Source organism: Benincasa hispida, chromosome 9 (genome assembly GCF_027475165.1).
Source record: "Benincasa hispida cultivar pf3 chromosome 9, pf3_genome.v1.1, whole genome shotgun sequence".
NCBI classification, from domain to species: domain Eukaryota; kingdom Viridiplantae; phylum Streptophyta; class Magnoliopsida; order Cucurbitales; family Cucurbitaceae; genus Benincasa; species Benincasa hispida.
In genome coordinates, this window is record NC_143486.1 from 15,464,008 (window position 1) to 15,474,023 (window position 10,016).

Here is a 10,016-nt window from a genome sequence, read left to right on the forward strand (position 1 = left end):
GTGTTAAAAGTAAGCAATCGTCTATACGATCATGTAGGAAAAGGTAAACGATCATGTAGGAAAAAGGTGAGCGATAGTCCAAAACGATTACGTAGGAAAAACTAAGCGATCAAATATACGTTCGTTTAGTAAATACTGGGAGCTAAACGATCGCTTAGGAAAAAGGTAAACGATCGTTTAGATAATAGCGCACGATGGTGTAATTGGTATGCGATCGCTTACCAATATTGTATATGTAAGTGATCGTGCAGTTCTATCGTATAGGCACTGATTTTCTAAACGATTACCCTATCTTTTTCACAATACCCGTGCACATCGAGCTCAACATATCGTCTGCTATTTATAATGCACTCATCCATTACTTTAAACGAAGAGGCACCTTCTCATTTCTTTTATAACCGTCCAATTAATGTGATCTTATCACATTCATAAATTATAAATTAATACCAAATATTAATTATAATATTTTTTCCTCTACTAGATATAAATTATATTTATATTCAATTTTCTCCAAATTAATGTATCTCATACATAAAGTTAATTATATCATATATAATCAAACTCCATCTTGTCAATTTGAATATTTCAAATTGACCCAAAAACTGACTCTCAACTCACTACAAGAATTTTGGGCTTTAATGTTGGTTGGAAAAACTGAAATCGGATGTATAATGTCGGTTTTGTTTTTTTAAAAAAAGTGTATCTTTAATGTCGGTTTTAAACCGACATTGTAGGTATACCTTTAATGTCGGTTAAAACCGACATTAAAGATCCATTTTTTTCTAAAAAAAAAAAAAAAACAAAACCCATTCCCCCCCCCCTATTTTTTTTTTTCATTTCTTTTCTAAACCCTATTTTCCCCATCAGCCACCTCCTCGCTCCCTGGACCTCGCCACACCATAGATCTAGTCGTGGAAGATTTGTCGTTCTTCACGCATAGCCATAGTAGATCTAGTCGTCTTCTTCTAGAAGATCCACCATTCATTTCGTCGAAGCCTAACCAGGAGAAGTGTACGACAAAGTACAAGATCAGACTCATCAGATTTAGAATAAGTTAACATTTCAGGTGTTGGACAGCTTACTGGTATGTCGTTCTGTATTAAAATTTGAGAGTATTATCAATATCTGCAAGTTTGATTATGTCTTTACAATCATTCCATGAATGACAGAAATGTGGCATTTTTTCTTGTGGCATTTTTGCTTGTCTCAGTGCACTGAAGCAAATTTTTACTTCATGATATCTCTAAAGTTTTTGCAGTTGCTGTTTATTAGGAAGATAAAGTTATGGGCTAGAGAAAAATGAAATCATCTTGTGTACTGAATCATGTGGGGGAGTCTTTTTTTATTTTGCTCCTAATAATTTGTTTTCAGGTTTGATCTCTCTGGAAAGTGCAAGCTGAAGAAAAAGAAGAAACACAAAAGAACAAAAAGGCCCAGGTTGGTAATTCTTTTTACATTTTTTCCAGCACCATTTGTTACATAAGTGTGCCATATTCAGATATTCCAATCCTGCAGACCACAACATATATATCTCCGCCCAAATCCCTCCCCTCTCGCCCAAATCCCTCTTGCTCTCGCTCATAAAGACCAAATCCCTCCCCTCCCGCCCAAATCCCTCTCGCTCTCGCTCATAAAGGCCAAATTCCTCCTCTCTCAGCTCTTGCCCATATCCCTCCCCTCTCGCTCACAAAGTCCTCTCACTCTCGCTCACAAAGTCTTCTCGCTCTCGCTCATAAAGTCCTCTCGCCAGCTCTCGCTCTTAGTCTCTGCAGCACAGTGCTCTCGCTCTTGCTACTCTTGCTCTCGCTACTCTCGCTACTCTTGCTCTCGCTCATAAAGTCCCCTCTCGCTCTCTCTCATACTACTGTTAACTTATTTATTACAATCACTGGTCTTTAAGTCACAAGTGTTTGATAAATCTATAGTAACACAAACTTGCTGACTGGACTAAAGCAGAGGATCTGGCGAAGTCAGGAGACAGAGCCGATGTGGAAGTAATAAGCTCAAGTACTCGAGGTTTTGTTGTAAGTATATTATAGTCAGTTCAAGTGCTTTGTCCTGCTTGTATTGGAAGTTAACTTATTTCTTTTTGGCGTTACTTCTTCTTATTTTTATTTGTGAAGGTATCATTTGGTTCCCTAATAGGATTTATTCCGTATCGTAATCTTGTTGGTGGACGCATTCAGAACTCCACCTTGCAAGTTCCTTCAAACAACCTATGTTTGCATATATTTTCATTGTTTTATTTGGTCTGATTTAAAACGGAAGAATTGATGATTTTATTGTGAAAATGTGTCAGTCGGAAGATGACGGTCATGGAAGGAGGAGGAAGAAGGGGCTGAAGGAGAAAGTAAAGGAAAAGATGCCAAGACATCATCATGAGCCCCAGGCAGTGTCAACCACAACGTCGGGCGGTTATTCATCGGCCTAGTACGGTGGGCAGCATGAGAAGAAGGGAATAATGGAGAAGATCAAGGAGAAGTTGTCGAGACATCACTAAGGACTTGCACTCCTCATGTTTGTGTATACTGATAAAATAGAGTTACTACTGTGAATTTTAGAAAGGAATGGACTAAATAATTTGGTGGTTATGGTTGTGTGTGTTCGTGTTATGTAATTTCTGGGTGGTGAGGTATAAAGTATTTTTATTATTACTGTCTTCATCTTTGTGTGTGTACATTTATTTTGTTTAGTTGGTTACTTTTTTTTTGGGGGGGGGGGGGAAGAACCTGGTGATGTGTCAGGTTTTAATGACATTATGCTTTTAATGTCAGACTTTTAATGTCAGTTGCAACCTAACCGACATTAAAGGCTGTGTTATTGAAGCCCTTTAATGTCGGTTTAAAACCGACATTAAAGGCAACTGACATTAAAGGGCTTCAATAACACTATCTTTAATGTCGGTTGCCAACTGACATTAAAGCCCAAATTTTTTCTAGTGACTTGTATCCAAGCTACCATGGGGACCTTACAGACCTAGGGCTCGAAGCTCTAACGGTACGAGAATAGCTGACTAAACTCTTTAGTTAGGATGTCCACCATCCGTTAATTGCCAGGTATTCCACTAAAGACCGATAGTTGAACTCTTCTTGCCATAGATATATATTTCTATGTCCATTGGATATAACCAATCATAAGTACGATGACCCTTCACAGATGCTCATAATTACAGCAGGCCAATCTACCGTTTTGCCCCTGTAACTACATCTTCTTCCTTAAGTACCATTGATCTCTCTAATGAACAATACAACATAGTCCTACTATGTGTGAACACCTCTCAGTCCATGAGAAGGTATGTGGCGCCACATCGTTCAAGCCCTGGAATCAGCCCTTAAGGGAGCTATCTATCTACTTGCCCCTGCCTTGGGGAAGCAGTGAATTCTATCTTGTGTAGTTGAGTTCCCAACTCCAAAATCAGACGAATCTCCACAATTGTAAGTTTGAGTCGGCATTCTGGCCACTCACACCCATGCAAATAAAAGGACCGCCCTCAATGGCAGGAGTTCCCAACTCACTCAGGATTGAGGTCATATTACCTATGGTCATCCTAGTGAAGTGAAGTCTCAGTTATGAATGGTGTTATATAACGAGACGTTAACACTTCGTGGTCAGGTTTTATACAAACTCTTTGTATAGAACGCCCCCGCTCGCATGTCCACTACACAAATGATCAGGATCAGACCATTTGTGACAAGTCACAACACTTGTGACTATTCCACAAAGTGGGCCGCATCCATAGCATTACCAGGATAAGGTTTCCCTCCTATATCCATATACTATAGACCATTTTGATTATCACTCAAGACATGATCCACTTGTATGTCACCACATACATGCTTGGGTCACATACAGATAACCAGAGATTTTATTTTTACTGGTTTGTGGTAAAATATAAATGTGCAAAGTCAAATAGTGAAGTAAATATCATTTATATTATACATCACAAGTGTCTGTACAAAGTTGTTTACAAACTACTGGACACGAGACTTTAGGGCACAAACTCCAACAAAGCGAACTACCATCTGTAGATCTGCGAGGTCCCCCTATTAACTCGTAAATGGATAAGCTTTAAAGTAACTTGAGAAGTTAATTTGAATCGTTCAGATTAGAATTAAACGGAATAGCAGAATTTTTATTTAAATATGAAGATAAATTTGTGTAAAAATTAATTTAATATTTGATATTAAATTACTTAGAATTGTTTAAATGATTATTTATTACTTTTATTAGAAAATTAATTTATCAAATTAATTTTTTAAAATTAATAATGTTTCAGTTTTAAAATCAAAATTGAGTTTGAAATCTTATTTGTCTTTTTAAAAAAAATGAAAAGTTACAAAACATGCACAAAATGGAAAAATAGATTTTTCTATTACCATCTTCTACTAGCTCACACAAACATCACTTCCGTTCTTCACATTTACTCCAACCATGAGCTACATTTCATGTAGTGTTCTTCTTTGCATGTTCACTTGTAATAAATAAAGAAGATTGGATGCATGCATTCAAAATAAATTTTAGAGAAAATTTCGGGTTGAAGAAAAGTTCTTCAAACAAGCTGGTGCAGTGAGCTTCTCCTTGTTTTTCTGTTGCTTCAAGCTGTTCTTGAGTCCCACAACTCGTTTTAAAGCTCCAAGAGGATAGTGGGTAAGATCTTGAGGTGGTTCATGGTGTGTTTTGGAGAAGACGATAGACGTTGATCAAGATCTTGAAAAGTTCTACAAAGGTATGACTACAAACCCTCTTTTATTAGATGGGCATGCTTTAGTTTCGCCAAAAATTATGAATTTGAATGCTTATTGATCCTTTTTGCTTCCGCTGCATGTTAATACACTCTTACAATTGGTATCAGAGCATCATATAATCATTCAATTTGGTTTAATTTTGGTGCGATGGGTGTTTTTCATGTGATACATGAAACTGATGCACTAATATGATTTTCTGAGTTTTGACCTTTTATTTCTCTTTAATTTCTTAATTAAATATTTAATTGGCTCTTGATTCATGAACGTATATGTGTTATCAAGAGTCTGTAATTTATATGGAGTCATTAAAGTTGAAATTAAGTTGTAATTGAAGATACAAGTGAAGAAGGCCGAGCTCAAGTTCTAGTTTTTCAGCTTCTGCTCAAAATCGTCGTTGAGGCTTAAATGGTAAACGATCGTCTAGCTCCAGGTGTTACATGATGTGAAGAAAAGCTAGACGATCATGTAACTGCAGTCACTAAACAAAGCGTTGAAATGCTATATGATAGCACTATGTGATCGTGTAGCTTTGTGTGGGAACCAAACGATGCATTGAAAGTGCTATACGATGGCACTACACGATCGTGTAGCTGCGGAGTTAGCTAAACGATACGTTGAAGTCTATGCGATGGAACTAAGCGATCGTATAGCTGTAGCGAACATTAAACGATGACAAGTAGAGTTGTGCGATGGTGTTAAGCGAACTAGAATCTGTAGGTCCGTGAGATCCCCCTACTAGCTCGTAAATGGATAAGTTTTAGAGTAACTTGAGAGGTTAATTTGAAACATTAAATTAGAATTAAATGGAAAAGGAAAATTTATATTTAAATATGATTTAAATATATATGAAGATGGATTTGTGTAAAAATTAATTTAATATTTGATATTAAATTAATTAGAATTATTTAAATGATTATTTAAATAATTATTTATTATTTTATTAGAAAATTAATTTATTAAATTAATTTTATAAAATTAATAATGTTTTCAGTTTTAAAATCAAAATTTATTTTGAAATCTTATTTGTTTTTTTGAAAAAAAGTGAAAAGTTACAAAACATGCACAAAATGGAAAAATATATTTTTCCATTACCATCTTCTACTAGCTCACACAAACATCACTTCCCTTCTTTACATTTACTCCAAGCATGAGCTACAACTCATGCAGTGTTTTTCTTTGCATGTTCACTGCAATAAATAAAGAATATTGGAGTGAACTTGAGGCATCCATTCAAAAGAAATTTTAGAGAAAATTTCGGGTTGAAGAAAGGTTCTTCAAACAAGCTAGTGCAATGAGTTTCTCCTTGTTTTTTCGTTCCTTCAAGTTGTTCTTGAGTCCCACAACTCGGTCTAAAGCTCCAAAAGGATAGTGGGGAAGATCTTGAGGTAGTTCACGATGTGTGTTTTGGAGAAGACAACTACAGTTGATCAAGATCTTGAAGAGTTCTACAAAGATATGACTACAAACCCTCTTTTATTAGATGAACGTGCTTTGGTTTCTGCCAAAATTAATAATTAAAATACTGATTAATCCCTATTGCTTCCACTGCATGTTAATACACTCTTATAATTCATATTAGAGCATCATATAAGCATTCAATTTGGTTTAATTTTGGTGTGGTGGGTGTTTTTCATGTGATATATGAAACTGATGCACTAATATGATTTTCTGAGTTTTTGCATTTTATTTCTCGTTAATTTCTTCATTAAATTTGTAATTGGCTCTTGATTCATGAGCTTATATGTGTTATCAAGAGTTTGCAATTTATATGAAGTCATTAAAGTTGAAATTAAGTTGTAATTGAAGATACAAGTAAAGAAGGTCGAGCTATAGTTCCAGTTTTTCAGCTTCTGCTCAAAATCGTCGTTGAGGCTTAAATGCTAAACGATGCGTTGAACTTCTATGCGATGAAGCTAAGCGATCATGTAGGTGTGGCACTTAACGATGCGATGAAGTTTTATGCAAAGGAACTAAGCGATTGTGTAGTTACGGCGAACACTAAACGATGGCAAGTAGCATTGTGCGATGGTGTTAAGCGAACTACAATTTGTAGGTCCGCGAGGTCCCCTAATAATAGGCATAAATGCACATTATTACAACGCAAAAATATAGAACAATGAAAGATTGCAACAGTAAAAAATATATAAAATCGTGTCCAAAAGCATTAAGTTTAGAACATTGTGATCGCATGCGTCCATCGCATTAAAACAGCTAATTTCTATATTTCGTGGAGAAAAATGCGTTGGTGCAAGGCAGAATTGCGATCCAAGGAATTCAGCGTCCGAGCGAATTAAGCGATTGCGACCACAAGGCTATGCGATCGTTAGTTTGCGAAAATCTGCTTAAGAAGGTAGCCGCATAAAGCCGACACATCAAGGTGAAAGCTTAATAAATCATGATGGGACAGAAAGTTGATGACGGTCGAATTCGAATTTAGTTGACAAGCCGTTAATGACACACTGTAGCAAGTACACTCAACTTTTCGGTGACAATTATTCGGCGCATCAGATAGAGAATTAATGACATCCCATAAGTGCAATCATTTGAGAGAAAAAGCTCTTCACCCTGAAGCTCTATAAATACTGTGAAAACCGGATTTCCATTTTTCCTACTTAAGCAGGTAATAAAGGGATTAACTAGGAGAAAGTTAAATCCTAGGTTGAAGAAAAGGAAATTTCTAAGTGTTTAATAGATTTTCCTTGAGTAGCTTTGAGTTAAGCTTAAATCCCTGAAAATTGACTAAGTGTTGGACTAGGCATTGCTATGTATTGGCCATAAGATCTTGGAAAGAGTACTTGGGCAAAGGGAAAAATTGGAAATTTGGCTCAGTATAGAATGTTGTGTGGGGTGCGTTGGAAGGGACCAATGCATTGGAAGAAGTTGTGTTGATGCGTTGGAAAAGTTTGTGGACGCATATGAAGGATGAACTCATGGAGGATGTCATCCGGACATGTGGCTTGTTAGAAATAATTCTTAAGCCTTAAGTAAAAGAGGTGGCAGCATAAGAAGACATACAAAGGTAAGGTCCATGCATTGGTGAAAGGAGAAGAAGATACATTAGGATGTGCTGATGCAAGATTGCGTTGATGGTGTAAGGAAGAGACACTTGGTCATGCGACCAAGTAGGAAGTGTCGGTAATGGAGCAATCTTGGACACCTATAAATAGGATCAAAGACTTCATTCTTTAGATCAAAACTCAAAATACATTTAAGAAGAGTGGTAAAGTTGAGCAAACCTTGCGTTGGAGCAAAATCCATGAGTTGAACATAGAAGTTCAAAGAGGACGCATTGGACAGTAAAGTCTGGAAAGCAGCAGCAACTTGGAATGAGAAGTTCTCCCAGAATACTCATGCGTTTGATGTGATTTCAAAGCCATCTGAAATAAAAAAGAGTCTAGTTTTCATGGTGGGGTTGCTGGAGAAGAAGCTCCAAGGAATCGAGCTGGAGAATGAGGAAAAGACAGAAGGTTCAAGCTGTCGGATAAGCTGGGTCAGTCTTAATTTTGTGATGATTACGGAAAAACCAAGAGGAGTTATGAGCTAATATTTTATGGTAATATTCTTGAGATATTTTAGAACATGTTTGCAGAAGGAAGTATCTTAAAATAAAGTCTGGAACTATGAGTAATCTAAGCTGATATTTGAATCTGAAATTTAGGGTTCGAAAGGGAAACCAAGGAAACCTAAGGAACTTCGGAAAGAAAATTCCTAACCAACCAAGGTGAGTGGTTATTGTGTGTTGTATTGTTGATATAATTTCTATATATAGGTAAATATATATAGGGGATAATGTTAAATTGGCATGATCAGGGATATATGTTTATCTGATTACTATGCTTATTAAGATATTGTTTGTATGTTTGTGTTGAAAACTAGAATTGTACCCGGGATATATGGTTAGAATGCTTGAAAAGGTACTTGGCGGGAAATTATAGTCGGCTTTGGTCGGCGAGAAATGATAGTCGGTGACGACCGGCGAGAAATATAGTCAAGTTACCTAAGCATAGCTAGTGGGAAAATAGTCGATGTGCACATTGACGGGATAATAGGGTACAGGGAAAGTTTCCACAGAAATCGTTGATACGTTGCTTGAGTATACATGTGAAAATACTGGGGAAAATGTAGGATCATGCCAGGGATAACCAATGGTAAAGTTGGGAATGTTATGTGATAACCAGTGGTCAAGCTGGGGTTGTTTGTTTTAACCAACAGTTGAGCTGGGGATAATCCAACGGTCTGGTTGGAAATTAATAATGAACTTGTGGTAATGTTCTTGTTGACTATGCATTGCTTTCCTAAAAATATATTTCTGTTGACAAAGTTATTTGTTTATCTAAAAGGCACCACTCACTGGGCTTTATAGCTCATGTTTTCCTTGTTTTATGTTTTACCCCCCTCGGGTAGCGGAAGGTGAGGAGTTCCAAGGTACTGCTAAGGTCAAGGTCTACCACATGCCACAATTACACTTGCGGAGGGTTTTACGGTTGTTGTTGTAAACTTGTAATTAATTCTTGGAGTTGTATAAATGTACATTGTTGTAATAAAATGGGCCTACTTAATCAGTTGGTTGTTGAATTTATTCATTGGTATCAGAGTTATTTTTGCAAGAGTTATTAGGCAGTAAGTGTCAACCAAAAGGTTGATAACTGCTGTCAGTCACACCCTTTGCCAGGCTTGGAGGGTGGTCTGGGACGGGGTGTGACAAATACTGAAGGCCACCTTCGTTAAAGGAGTTCAGTTCGGTTCTATTCCAGCTGAGCCATATAGTGAGTTCACAATACATAATATAGTTAGCCTTTGTTCATAGTTTTCTTACACTTAGAAGGAGAAGGCGAGAGAAGAGAGAAGATGTCGGAAGATCGTTCCTGGTCAGCTCAAGAGAGTGCCGAGAAGCGCTGAGAATGGAGAGAGGGTCGCTTCTTACGAAAGCAAGAATATTCTTTGAACAGAGTAGAGAAAAACAGTGTAAAAGCCTTGGGAAGCAAGAAATTGCTACCAGACTCCCTATCTTTATTTTCCATTGTCATTCTATATTTTGATTTCATTTATAGAATGGAACCTGCATTTCTACATTTGTTCACTCTCTTTACATTACGCATGAGTAACTAAACTTCTGAATGGGTTGAGAAGCACTTAGCTAGACCTAAGATCTTTATTTTATGCGATCATCTTGTCTTATGTATACATTCGTCACCCCTTTAGAGCTACTCGAGAGAGAGTCTAAAGAAAGAACCTAGACTTGAGAGAGCTAGGTTAGAATCTAGACTTGAG

At 36.9% G+C, this 10,016-nt stretch overlaps 1 long non-coding RNA gene across 1 annotated transcript; it reads left to right on the forward strand.

Moving 5' to 3' along the window:
- Nucleotides 1–829: 829 nt before the first annotated feature.
- LOC150033654 (uncharacterized) lies at nucleotides 830–2,663 on the forward strand. The gene is made up of 4 exons (XR_016532265.1): nucleotides 830–1,084; nucleotides 1,372–1,437; nucleotides 1,957–2,024; nucleotides 2,300–2,663. It is a non-coding gene; the product is annotated as an uncharacterized LOC150033654 (long non-coding RNA).
- The last annotated feature ends 7,353 nt before the right edge of the window (nucleotides 2,664–10,016 follow it).